General features: G+C 45.8%; 1 long non-coding RNA gene across 1 annotated transcript in view; it reads right to left on the reverse strand.

The window, feature by feature from the left end:
* The window catches only part of LOC134911532 (uncharacterized), a 32,352-nt gene extending 19,679 nt beyond the window's left edge, over positions 1 to 12,673 (reverse strand). Inside the window, exons 1-2 of the long non-coding RNA XR_010176645.1 lie at positions 12,590 to 12,673; positions 11,448 to 11,551 (exon numbers count right to left, since the gene is read on the reverse strand). This is a non-coding gene — a long non-coding RNA (uncharacterized LOC134911532). The remainder of the gene's footprint in view (positions 1 to 11,447; positions 11,552 to 12,589) is intronic.
* Between the last annotated feature and the right edge of the window lie 206 nt (positions 12,674 to 12,879).

Here is a 12,879-nt window from a genome sequence, read left to right on the forward strand (position 1 = left end):
GATTTTCGTATATAGAGGTACCTTAAATTAACCATTTAATAGGGTGAATGCACAATAACATGCACTCCCCTGTATCTCAACAGGTTTTACAGCACATAAATACTCAGTCAACAGCACAGTAACTAGAAATACCTCATCTCAACAACTTGGGATTTATTGATTTTTGCAAATGGTGGGTATACTCCTGTAAAGCATCTAATTTATCCCAGTTAATTCATAACAATAAAACATATTTAAATGAGCATACAGTTTTATCAATGTAGTTCCACTATTCATACTCATTCAAATGAAAATATATATTGTGTAGGGTCTGACCTTTACTTGTAAATTAGGTCCATTCGCCTATCCTTCTGGATAAAGCTTTCGGAGACTTTGTTGTAGAAGTCCTCTCTATTTTCTTTTAATTTTAAAAGTCTATCTGCCTCAATAGAGATGTTTGCCATGGATGAAAGTCATCCTTGATCAATCCTATTCTGGTTGCATGTTTTGCGTCGTTTTAAAGCAGAGAATGATCTTCAACGGATGCTGTTGTTGCTTGTATAGTGAGCACCAGCTGGAGTAACATTGTCGCCTCAGGAACTTTTTACATTAGATTCTTCTGAGTGAAAACGCTGAGGAGATGATGAGTTGCATTTGTCACTTACCACTTGTGAGCTATATAATCCGATAAGAATTATTTTGCATATTTTGACTCTGCAGTTTGGTGTCATCATAATGTTGTGTCATACTGTATAGCATAAAATTTGGTGCAATCGACCAAATCAATGAAATTTAGCTCAGCGAAATGATCAAACCTAGCTTTCATTTGAACACTGACATTGTGCAGAATGTTATAAACATTATTTTCCTTTCATCTCTCGGCACCTGGTTACTTTGGGCATTGTCTGTCAGGCCAAGTGTGATATATTTCTGCTCGAATCAGTTATAAACACTCAAAGTCTAGTCTTTGGTGTTCTACTGCTTCCATGGTGTTGCGAATTCATGCATAGCAGAATCCAATGTCCATTATTTTATTCTGCAGCACACGAAAGAGTGCATCGATTTAATTGAAAATGCCCTCATGTGCCAATATGAAGAAGCATGTTAATGCTTTTCACAGCCAGAGATCATATGCAGTGGCCATGATCAGGGTCTCATTATCCCGTTTATTGGGATTTTCGCTCACAATTTGGAACACAACATGTAGATGAGAATGGTACATGCTGACCATCTAGACTAGTCTAGAATTTGAGCTCCATCTCTTGGGAGCTGTGCTTGGTAAACGTTGCTTCACAACACTGTAAATTAGGTCAGTGCGCTTGGTTAATTTATTGGAAAACGCTGAAAGTCCCTGACGTGTTTTTAAAAAGTTTTACCTTCAGGCGCACATTTTGCTGAATGCAAGAGCACCAGGATTACTTTATGCGCATAACAATGGGTAAACATGGCTTCAGGTATCTTTTCTTTAATTCTGGCCTGCACCCCATTAAGATCTGATGCCATCACAGAGGCTCCGTTGTAAGTCTGAGCTACCAGCTTTTTAACGCTGTTGTACTTCTCTAACACTTCCAAAACATAATCCGCAATAGCCGGTGCTCATCTGCCTTAGCTCACATAAGTAAAATCCCAAAATGCTTCCCTCGCCTCACTTTTAGCATTGTAACGCAAAATCACAGAGTGCTGGGCTTTGCTTATGACATCTGTCGTCTAGTCTACTGTGACTGCAATAAATGGGGCTGTAATAATCTCCTCTTCCTTATCATTTAGGATCACATCACTAACTGCTTCAATTAAATAGTTATGTATTCTGGGCCAGATTCAGACCTGATCACCGCTGTGTGTTTACACACAGCGGGCGATTATCGAACTACTGCGCATGCACCGCATACAGCAAACAGCAGCAGGATGGTGCGAAAATTTAGATTGCACGGGCGTTCGCAAGGTGATTGACAGGAAGAGAACATTTGTGGGTGGTAACTGGCCGTTTTCTGGGAGTGTCAGAAAAATTAGAGATGAGCGCCGGAAATTTTTCGGGTTTTGTGTTTTGGTTTTGGGTTCGGTTCCGCGGCCGTGTTTTGGGTTCGACCGCGTTTTGGCAAAACCTCACCAATTTTTTTTTGTCGGATTTGGGTGTGTTTTGGATTCGGGTGTGTTTTTCCAAAAAACCTAAAAAACAGCTTAAATCATAGAATTTGGGGGTCATTTTGATCCCAAAGTATTATTAACCTCAAAAACCATAATTTCCACTCATTTTCAGTCTATTCTGAATACCTCACACCTCACAATATTATTTTTAGTCCTAAAATTTGCACCGAGGTCGCTGGATGACTAAGCTAAGCGACCCTAGTGGCCGACACAAACACCTGGCCCATCTAGGAGTGGCACTGCAGTGTCACGCAGGATGGCCCTTCCAAAAAACACTCCCCAAACAGCACATGACGCAAAGAAAAAAAGAGGCGCAATGAGGTAGCTGTGTGAGTAAGATAAGCGACCCTAGTGGCCGACACAAACACCGGGCCCATCTAGGAGTGGCACTGCAGTGTCACGCAGGATGGCCCTTCCAAAAACACTCCCCAAACAGCACATGACGCAAAGAAAAAAAGAGGCGCAATGAGGTAGCTGTGTGAGTAAGATAAGCGACCCTAGTGGCCGACACAAACACCGGGCCCATCTAGGAGTGGCACTGCAGTGTCACGCAGGATGGCCCTTCCAAAAAACACTCCCCAAACAGCACATGACGCAAAGAAAAAAAGAGGCGCAATGAGGTAGCTGTGTGAGTAAGATAAGCGACCCTAGTGGCCGACACAAACACCGGGCCCATCTAGGAGTGGCACTGCAGTGTCACGCAGGATGGCCCTTCCAAAAAACACTCCCCAAACAGCACATGACGCAAAGAAAAAAAGAGGCGCAATGAGGTAGCTGTGTGAGTAAGATAAGCGACCCTAGTGGCCGACACAAACACCGGGCCCATCTAGGAGTGTCACTGCAGTGTCACGCAGGATGGCCCTTCCAAAAAACACTCCACAAACAGCACATGACGCAAAGAAAAAAAGAGGCGCAATGAGGTAGCTGTGTGAGTAAGATAAGCGACCCTAGTGGCCGACACAAACACCGGGCCCATCTAGGAGTGGCACTGCAGTGTCACGCAGGATGGCCCTTCCAAAAAACACTCCACAAACAGCACATGACGCAAAGAAAAATTAAAGAAAAAAGAGGTGCAAGATGGAATTGTCCTTGGGCCCTCCCACCCACCCTTATGTTGTATAAACAGGACATGCACACTTTAACCAACCCATCATTTCAGTGACAGGGTCTGCCACACGACTGTGACTGAAATGACGGGATGGTTTGGACCCCCACCAAAAAAGAAGCAATTAATCTCTCCTTGCACAAACTGGCTCTACAGAGGCAAGATGTCCACCTCATCATCATCCTCCGATATATCACCGTGTACATCCCCCTCCTCACAGATTATCAATTCGTCCCCACTGGAATCCACCATCTCAGCTCCCTGTGTACTTTGTGGAGGCAATTGCTGCTGGTCAATGTCTCCACGGAGGAATTGATTATAATTCATTTTAATGAACATCATCTTCTCCACATTTTCTGGATGTAACCTCGTACGCCGATTGCTGACAAGGTGAGCGGCGGCACTAAACACTCTTTCGGAGTACACACTTGTGGGAGGGCAACTTAGGTAGAATAAAGCCAGTTTGTGCAAGGGCCTCCAAATTGCCTCTTTTTCCTGCCAGTATAAGTACGGACTGTGTGACGTGCCTACTTGGATGCGGTCACTCATATAATCCTCCACCATTCTTTCAATGGGGAGAGAATCATATGCAGTGACAGTAGACGACATGTCCGTAATCGTTGTCAGGTCCTTCAGTCCGGACCAGATGTCAGCATCAGCAGTCGCTCCAGACTGCCCTGCATCACCGCCAGCGGGTGGGCTCGGAATTCTGAGCCTTTTCCTCGCACCCCCAGTTGCGGGAGAATGTGAAGGAGGAGATGTTGACAGGTCGCGTTCCGCTTGACTTGACAATTTTCTCACCAGCAGGTCTTTCAACCTCAGCAGACTTGTGTCTGCCGGAAAGAGAGATCCAAGGTAGGCTTTAAATCTAGGATCGAGCACGGTGGCCAAAATGTAGTGCTCTGATTTCAACAGATTGACCACCCGTGAATCCTTGTTAAGCGAATTAAGGGCTCCATCCACAAGTCCCACATGCCTAGCGGAATCGCTCCGTGTTAGCTCCTCCTTCAATGTCTCCAGCTTCTTCTGCAAAAGCCTGATGAGGGGAATGACCTGACTCAGGCTGGCAGTGTCTGAACTGACTTCACGTGTGGCAAGTTCAAAGGGCAGCAGAACCTTGCACAACGTTGAAATCATTCTCCACTGCGCTTGAGACAGGTGCATTCCACCTCCTATATCGTGCTGAATTGTATAGGCTTGAATGGCCTTTTGCTGCTCCTCCAACCTCTGAAGCATATAGAGGGTTGAATTCCACCTCGTTACCACTTCTTGCTTCAGATGATGGCAGGGCAGGTTCAGTTGTTTTTGGTGGTGCTCCAGTCTTCTGTACGTGTTGCCTGTACGCCGAAAGTGTCCCGCAATTCTTCTGGCCACCGACAGCATCTCTTGCACGCCCCTGTCGTTTTTAAAAAAATTCTGCACCACCAAATTCAAGGTATGTGCAAAACATGGGACGTGCTGGAATTTGCCCATATTTAATGCACACACAATATTGCTGGCGTTGTCCGATGCCACAAATCCACAGGAGAGTCCAATTGGGGTAAGCCATTCCGCGATGATCTTCCTCAGTTGCCGTAAGAGGTTTTCAGCTGTGTGCGTATTCTGGAAACCGGTGATACAAAGCGTAGCCTGCCTAGGAAAGAGTTGGCGTTTGCGAGATGCTGCTACTGGTGCCGCCGCTGCTGTTCTTGCGGCGGGAGTCCATACATCTACCCAGTGGGCTGTCACAGTCATATAGTCCTGACCCTGCCCTGCTCCACTTGTCCACATGTCCGTGGTTAAGTGGACATTGGGTACAGCTGCATTTTTTAGGACACTGGTGACTCTTTTTCTGAGGTCTGTGTACATTTTCGGTATCGCCTGCCTAGAGAAATGGAACCTAGATGGTATTTGGTACCGGGGACACAGTACCTCCAACAAGTCTCTAGTTGGCTCTGCAGTAATGATGGATACCGGAACCACGTTTCTCACCACCCAGGATGCCAAGGCCTCAGTTATCCGCTTTGCAGTAGGATGACTGCTGTGATATTTCATCTTCCTCGCAAAGGACTGTTGGACAGTCAATTGCTTGGTGGAAGTAGTAAAAGTGGTCTTACGACTTCCCCTCTGGGATGACCATCGACTCCCAGCAGCAACAACAGCAGCGCCAGCAGCAGTAGGCGTTACACGCAAGGATGCATCGGAGGAATCCCAGGCAGGAGAGGAATCGTCAGAATTGCCAGTGACATGGCCTGCAGGACTATTGGCATTCCTGGGGAAGGAGGAAATTGACACTGAGGGAGTTGGTGGGGTGGTTTGCGTGAGCTTGGTTACAAGAGGAAGGTATTTACTGGTCAGTGGACTGCTTCCGCTGTCACCCAAAGTTTTTGAACTTGTCACTGACTTATTATGAATGCGCTGCAGGTGACGTATAAGGGAGGATGTTCCGAGGTGGTTAACGTCCTTACCCCTACTTATTACAGCTTGACAAAGGCAACACACGGCTTGACACCTGTTGTCCGCATTTCTGTTGAAATACTTCCACACCGAAGAGCTGATTTTTTTGGTATTTTCACCAGGCATGTCAGTGGCCATATTCCTCCCACGGACAACAGGTGTCTCCCCGGGTGCCTGACTTAAACAAACCACCTCACCATCAGAATCCTCCTGGTCAATTTTCTCCCCAGCGCCAGCAACACCCATATCCTCCTCATCCTGGTGTACTTCACCACTGACATCTTCAATCTGACTATCAGGAACTGGACTGCGGGTGCTCCTTCCAGCACTTGCAGGGGGCGTGCAAATGGTGGAAGGCGCATGCTCTTCACGTCCAGTGTTGGGAAGGTCAGGCATCGCAACCGACACAATTGGAGTCGGACTCTCCTTGTGGATTTGGGATTTCGAAGAACGCACAGTTCTTTGCGGTGCTACTGCTTTTGCCAGCTTGAGTCTTTTCATTTTTCTAGCGAGAGGCTGAGTGCTTCCATCCTCATGTGAAGCTGAACCACTAGCCATGAACATAGGCCAGGGCCTCAGCCGTTCCTTGCCACTCCGTGTGGTAAATGGCATATTGGCAAGTTTACGCTTCTCCTCCGACAATTTTATTTTAGGTTTTGGAGTCCTTTTTTTACTGATATTTGGTGTTTTGGATTTGACATGCTCTGTACTATGACATTGGGCATCGGCCTTGGCAGACGACGTTGCTGGCATTTCATCGTCTCGGCCATGACTAGTGGCAGCAGCTTCAGCACGAGGTGGAAGTGGATCTTGATCTTTCCCTAATTTTGGAACCTCAACATTTTTGTTCTCCATATTTTAATAGGCACAACTAAAAGGCACCTCAGGTAAACAATGGAGATGGATGGATACTAGTATACTTATGGATGGACTGCCGAGTGCCGACACAGAGGTAGCTACAGCCGTGGACTACCGTACTGTGTCTGCTGCTAATATAGACTGGATGATAATGATATGAAATCAATATATATATGTATATATAATATCACTAGTACTGCAGCCGGACAGGTAGATATATATTTATTAGGTAATGATGACTGATGACGGACCTGCTGGACACTGTCAGCTCAGCAGCACCGCAGACTGCTACAGTAAGCTACTATAGTAGTATGTATCAAGAAGAAAGAAAAAAAAACCCACGGGTAGGTGGTATACAATTATGGATGGACTGCCGAGTGCCGACACAGAGGTAGCTACAGCCGTGGACTACCGTACTGTGTCTGCTGCTAATATAGACTGGATGATAATGATATGAAATCAATATATATATGTATATATAATATCACTAGTACTGCAGCCGGACAGGTAGATATATATTTATTAGGTAATGATGACTGATGACGGACCTGCTGGACACTGTCAGCTCAGCAGCACCGCAGACTGCTACAGTAAGCTACTATAGTAGTATGTATCAAGAAGAAAGAAAAAAAAAAAACCACGGGTAGGTGGTATACAATTATGGATGGACTGCCGAGTGCCGACACAGAGGTAGCTACAGCCGTGGACTACCGTACTGTGTCTGCTGCTAATATAGACTGGATGATAATGATATGAAATCAATATATATATGTATATATAATATCACTAGTACTGCAGCCGGACAGGTAGATATATATTTATTAGGTAATGATGACTGATGACGGACCTGCTGGACACTGTCAGCTCAGCAGCACCGCAGACTGCTACAGTAAGCTACTATAGTAGTATGTATCAAGAAGAAAGAAAAAAAAAAAACCACGGGTAGGTGGTATACAATTATGGATGGACTGCCGAGTGCCGACACAGAGGTAGCTACAGCCGTGGACTAACGTACTGTGTCTGCTGCTAATATAGACTGGATGATAATGATATGAAATCAATATATATATATAATATCACTAGTACTGCAGCCGGACAGGTATATATATTTATTATGTAATGACTGATGACGGACCTGCTGGACACTGTCAGCTCAGCAGCACCGCAGACTGCTACAGTAAGCTACTATAGTAGTATGTATAAAGAAGAAAGAAAAAAAAAACACGGGTAGGTGGTATACAATTATAATATTATATATATATTAATTATATACAATTATATATATATATATATTAATTAAACTGGTGGTGATTATTAAACTGGTGGTCAGGTCACTGGTCACACTATCAGCAACTTGCAAGTAGTACTCCTAAGCATACAATCACAATATATATTATACTGGTGTGGCACTCTGGCAGCAAAAGTGTGCACTGTACGTTATATGTAGTATGTACTCCTGAGTCCTGAGTCCTGCTCTCAGACTCTAACTGCTCCCCACTGTCAGTGTCTCCCCCACAAGTCAGATAATACAATACAGTCACACTATCTATCACTTCACTTCAGCAAGTACTAGTAGTAGTAGTACTCCTCCTAATGCTCCCCAAAATTACTACTGTGTCTCTCTCTAGTGAGACTGTCTCACTCTCTTCTCGAATCTCTATAAACGGAGAGGACGCCAGCCACGTCCTCTCCCTATGAATCTCAATGCACGTGTGAAAAATGGCGGCGACGCGCGGCTCCTTATATAGAATCCGAGCCTCGCGAGAATCCGACAGCGTGATGATGACGTTCGGGCGCGCTCGGGTTAACCGAGCAAGGCGGGAGGATCCGAGCCTGCTCGGCCCCGTGTAAAAAACCCTGAAGTTCGGGCGGGTTCGGATTCCGAGGAACCGAACCCGCTCATCTCTAGGAAAAATGCAGGCGTTCCCAATTATTTTCAGGGAGGGTGTGACATCAGGTCTGGCCCCGATCAGCCTTATTCTATCGCACTGGAGGAGTAAGTATTGAGCTATGCCCAGACTGCACAGAATGGGAAAAACATTAGATGGTGAGTGTGATGCGAACGGTTTTGCAGCTGTCCGCTATCTGGCGGAATTTTCGCACAGCGTACACATGCATTCGCACACTTGCACGGGGCAAATTTTCACTCCCCTGGGCAGAAACTATCTGATCGCAGGACAGTATAATTTGCAGCACAGCGAACAGGTCTAAATTTGGCCCCCTGTTTGATAAGCCAGGAAACACAGTGGATGTCTCCAAATGTCTAGCTAACATTTCATCTAACTTAGCAAAAACATGAAATACTGTAGCTGCACGGTATCCGGACTCCAGGTCGACAGCACAAAGGTCGACACACCTTAGGTCGATGCCAATTTGGTCGACACACCTTAGGTCGACATGGACAAAAGGTCGACATGGACAAAAGGTCGACAGGAACAAGGTCGACATGGAAAAAGGTCGACATGAGTTTTTCACGATTTTTTTCTTTTTTTGAACCTTTTCATACTTAACGATCCACGTGGACTACAATTGGAACGGTAAAGTGTGCCGAGCGAAGCGGTAGCGGAGCGAAGGCACCATGCCCGAAGCATGGCGAGCGAAGCGAGCCATGCGAGGGGACGCGGTGCACTAATTGGGGTTCCCGGTCACTCTACGAAGAAAACAACACAAAAAAATATAAAAAACTCTACGAAGAAAACAACACAAAAAAATATAAAAAACTCATGTCGACCTTTTTCCATGTCGACCTTGTTCCTGTCGACCTTTTGTCCATGTCGACCTAAGGTGTGTCGACCAATTGGCATCGACCTAAGGTGTGTCGACCTTTGTGCTGTCGACCCTCAGTCCCAGACATAGTGGCCATGATTAAAAGAGCTTGCTCTCTTATGGTTTCCGTGAAATGCTAACTCCTGTTTGGCTAGGAAACAAGTGGCATCAATAAGGTGTTTTAAAATCTCATGATTTTCCTTTACTTTAGCATTATGGGTGCTGATATTTAATCTCCGCTATTCATTCAAAGACAGATCTATCCTTGAGATTCCAAAAGTTTTAAAATTAATTTGACTTGAATGTGAAATGTTGACTTTTCATGTTTGCTGAGGCTTCTTGGTAGATTTTTTAAGTCACAAAATCCCCCGTTAGTCCTAACAATTGTCGGTGGTGGTGAACAGAAAGCAGGGAAAGCAGTAGCGGCGATAACTCGTAGCACAGCCACAGTATATTTGGTGGTACCACTCCACTTGAAATGAACGTGTAATTTTCTTCTATCCTGTCATTGGAAGTAGGCCCTTAAGTTCAGGCATTGGTTTTCCATTATTTATCACTCCTTGTTTTCCCTGAAAGTCCAGTTTGAAAAAACTGTTTAAAATTAGATATCACATTATTTTCCATTTTTACAAGCGAGGGAAAAATGATTCAAGCTACAGTAGTTTGAAGTCAGCTATCACATTAACAAAGAAAAGGAGAGAGCGCTGATATATGACAAATACATTTACTAAAAATGTATATTAAAATACACATACACAGTCAAGTCACATCATTATGACCACCTCCTACATTTGACAGTGGCAGCACGTAGCCCATGAAGTATGTCACATGTCGTGCGCTGGCTTGGTGGGTATATAAGGTGATAGGCTGTCTGCACACATATCACTTGTTGCTGTCATGGGTAAAAGGGGTGATTTATCTAAGTTGCAAAAAGGGATGATCATCGGCATTTGGGCCATGGGTGGCAGTATTTCTGAATCAGCGCAGTTTGTGGACTGTTCTCGTGCTGCTGTGGGGAAGGTGTATCGTGACTGGACAAATGGCACCACTGCAAATAACCGACATGGAAACTGTGGAGCACCACGTGCCATTGATGTGAGAGGTGAACTTCAGCTATGAAGGTGCATGAGGCCGACCGACACACTACAGTAGAGCACCTCAATGTCAAAATGAACCTGGGGCTACCAGATGCATGTCTAAAATGAAAGTTCAGCCCGCCTAGCTACTGTCCGTGCTGCACACGGCGGTTACTCTGGCTATTAGCTGGTGGTCATAATAATGTGACTCGACCATGTATTTAATAAATCCATTAAAAGAAAAAAAAGAAAAATCTATGGGGTCAATCCATTGACATGCAAGCTGTGAGTTGCCATTTTCTCAGAAAATTTGCAATGCAAATTAATTTTGCAATCTAATTAAGAACTTTCATCGAAGCAGCCAGAGTAAACACACTTTTTTGTTCGCTACCCTAAGAGGTGTGAAAAGGTAGGGAAAATCTTTATTTAAAGGTAAAAATGTCAGGACTAGGGTGCAATATCATGGGCCATTTTTTTCAATCCCGGGAATCGGGATTGCAGCACTATACATCTTTTACATTTTAGACAATTTGCAAACTCCAGTTAAGAGTACCGTGAATAGGCACTCATTCAAGTGAAGTCTGTGAGTTTCATGAAACAAACTTGCACCGAATTGGATTGATCCCTATATGATTTGACAAAACTGAGTTTGAAAACTAAGGGCCTAATTCAGCAGTAGACAGATTTGCTAAGCCGCACACAATTGGCTTTGCAAATCCATCTTCTAAAAATTGCAAATGCAGAATAAGGTGTCAGATACTTCCTTGCTGCACTTGCAATCCCAGATCTTAGAGCTGGCCTTGGTGCTAAAAATATGGGGGAAAAATTAGTAGGGATCACCCGTATTTTTAGAACCAGCACCGGCCTCCACTAGCAGGCAGTGACGTGCGGTGAGGTCAGAGGCTGGGGAGGCACAAATGGTGGTGGGTCTCAGTGCCAGGAGCCGGTCTCACCCCCTACACGGTAACTCTTATGTCACTGTACTGTATCCATGCAAACACAGGGAGAACATACTGTACAAACAGTAATAGCCAGGTCACAGCCATCACCCTAGTGTTGTGCGGAAACTGGTGCATACTAACCTCTGGGTGAGGTGCCCTCATTGCCCCCTCAACTGCAGAACACTGCTGGCCTGGTGCAGCAGGTTACACAGGGCAATATAGTCATCAGTGATAGTTAGCAGGACCTGGGGAAGGAGAGCAGGAACATATATGTACACTACGTGTCACTACTGTAGCCACACACACACTCACACACCTGTACCCACACTCAGTCACTCGCTACAGATGCCACGGGTTTGGTATGGGTGACCGGTGCTTGGGATCCCACAGGTCACCATACCGATGCCGGATCAGTGATTAGAATGCCGGCGGGGGGTGGATTTATGAGCACAATAAAGCCCCTTGCAGGTGCGCTGCGCTTACCACAGGTTATATTCCCACTCTATGGGTGTCGTGGACACCCACGAGTGGGAATAGTACCTATTAGTCGGTATGCTGTGGGGATGTTGAGGAGGCGGGATGTAGGTATTGGTATTGTGACAGGCAGTTTCCTGACCGCCTGTGACATAACTACATCCCGATGCGCCACACACACACACACACACACACACACACACACACACACACACACACACACACACACACAGTCCTGTCCCCACACTCACTACAGATGACACACACATATGCAGAGTCCTGTCCCCACATCACTACAGATGCCACACACACACACACACACACACACACACCTGTCCCCACACTCACTAAAGATGCCACACACACACAGTCCTGTCCCCACACTCACTACAGATGACACACATACAGTCCTGTCCCCACACTCACTACAGATGACACACATACAGTCCTGTCCCCACACTCACTACAGATGACACACACACACAAACACACACACATATGCAGAGTCCTGTCCCCACATCACTACAGATGCCACACACACACACACACACACACACACACACACACACACACACACACCTGTCCCCACACTCACTACAGATGACACACACAGTCCTGTCCCCACACTCACTACAGATGACACACACAGTCCTGTCCTGTCCCCACACTCACTACAGATGACACACACACACACACACACACACACACACACACACACACACACACTACAGATGCCACATACACACACCTGTCTCCACACTCACTAAAGATGTCACATACACAGAGTCTAGGTTCTGGCTGCTACTCACCCCAGTTACTGTGCATGGGTGGCTGCGGCTGGCACTTCGGATCCCCACTTCCCTCCTCCCCTGCCACGCTGCTCAGCTCCATTGTCTGTCTTCCTGCACTTCCTGGATTGGTCACATGACCAAACCGAGCCATCCATTAGAGCTCAAGCACGCCCCCACTGTGAGGCATGCCTCCCATTTCTCTGTTCTTTGCGATCTGATTGGCCACTGTGTAGCCCCGCCCATCTGTACAGGCAGTGCATGACAGTGTGAGAGATGAGGCTGGGCTGCTGCTGCCTCATCTCTATCTC

Source organism: Pseudophryne corroboree, chromosome 4 (assembly GCF_028390025.1).
Source record: "Pseudophryne corroboree isolate aPseCor3 chromosome 4, aPseCor3.hap2, whole genome shotgun sequence".
Classification (NCBI taxonomy): domain Eukaryota; kingdom Metazoa; phylum Chordata; class Amphibia; order Anura; family Myobatrachidae; genus Pseudophryne; species Pseudophryne corroboree.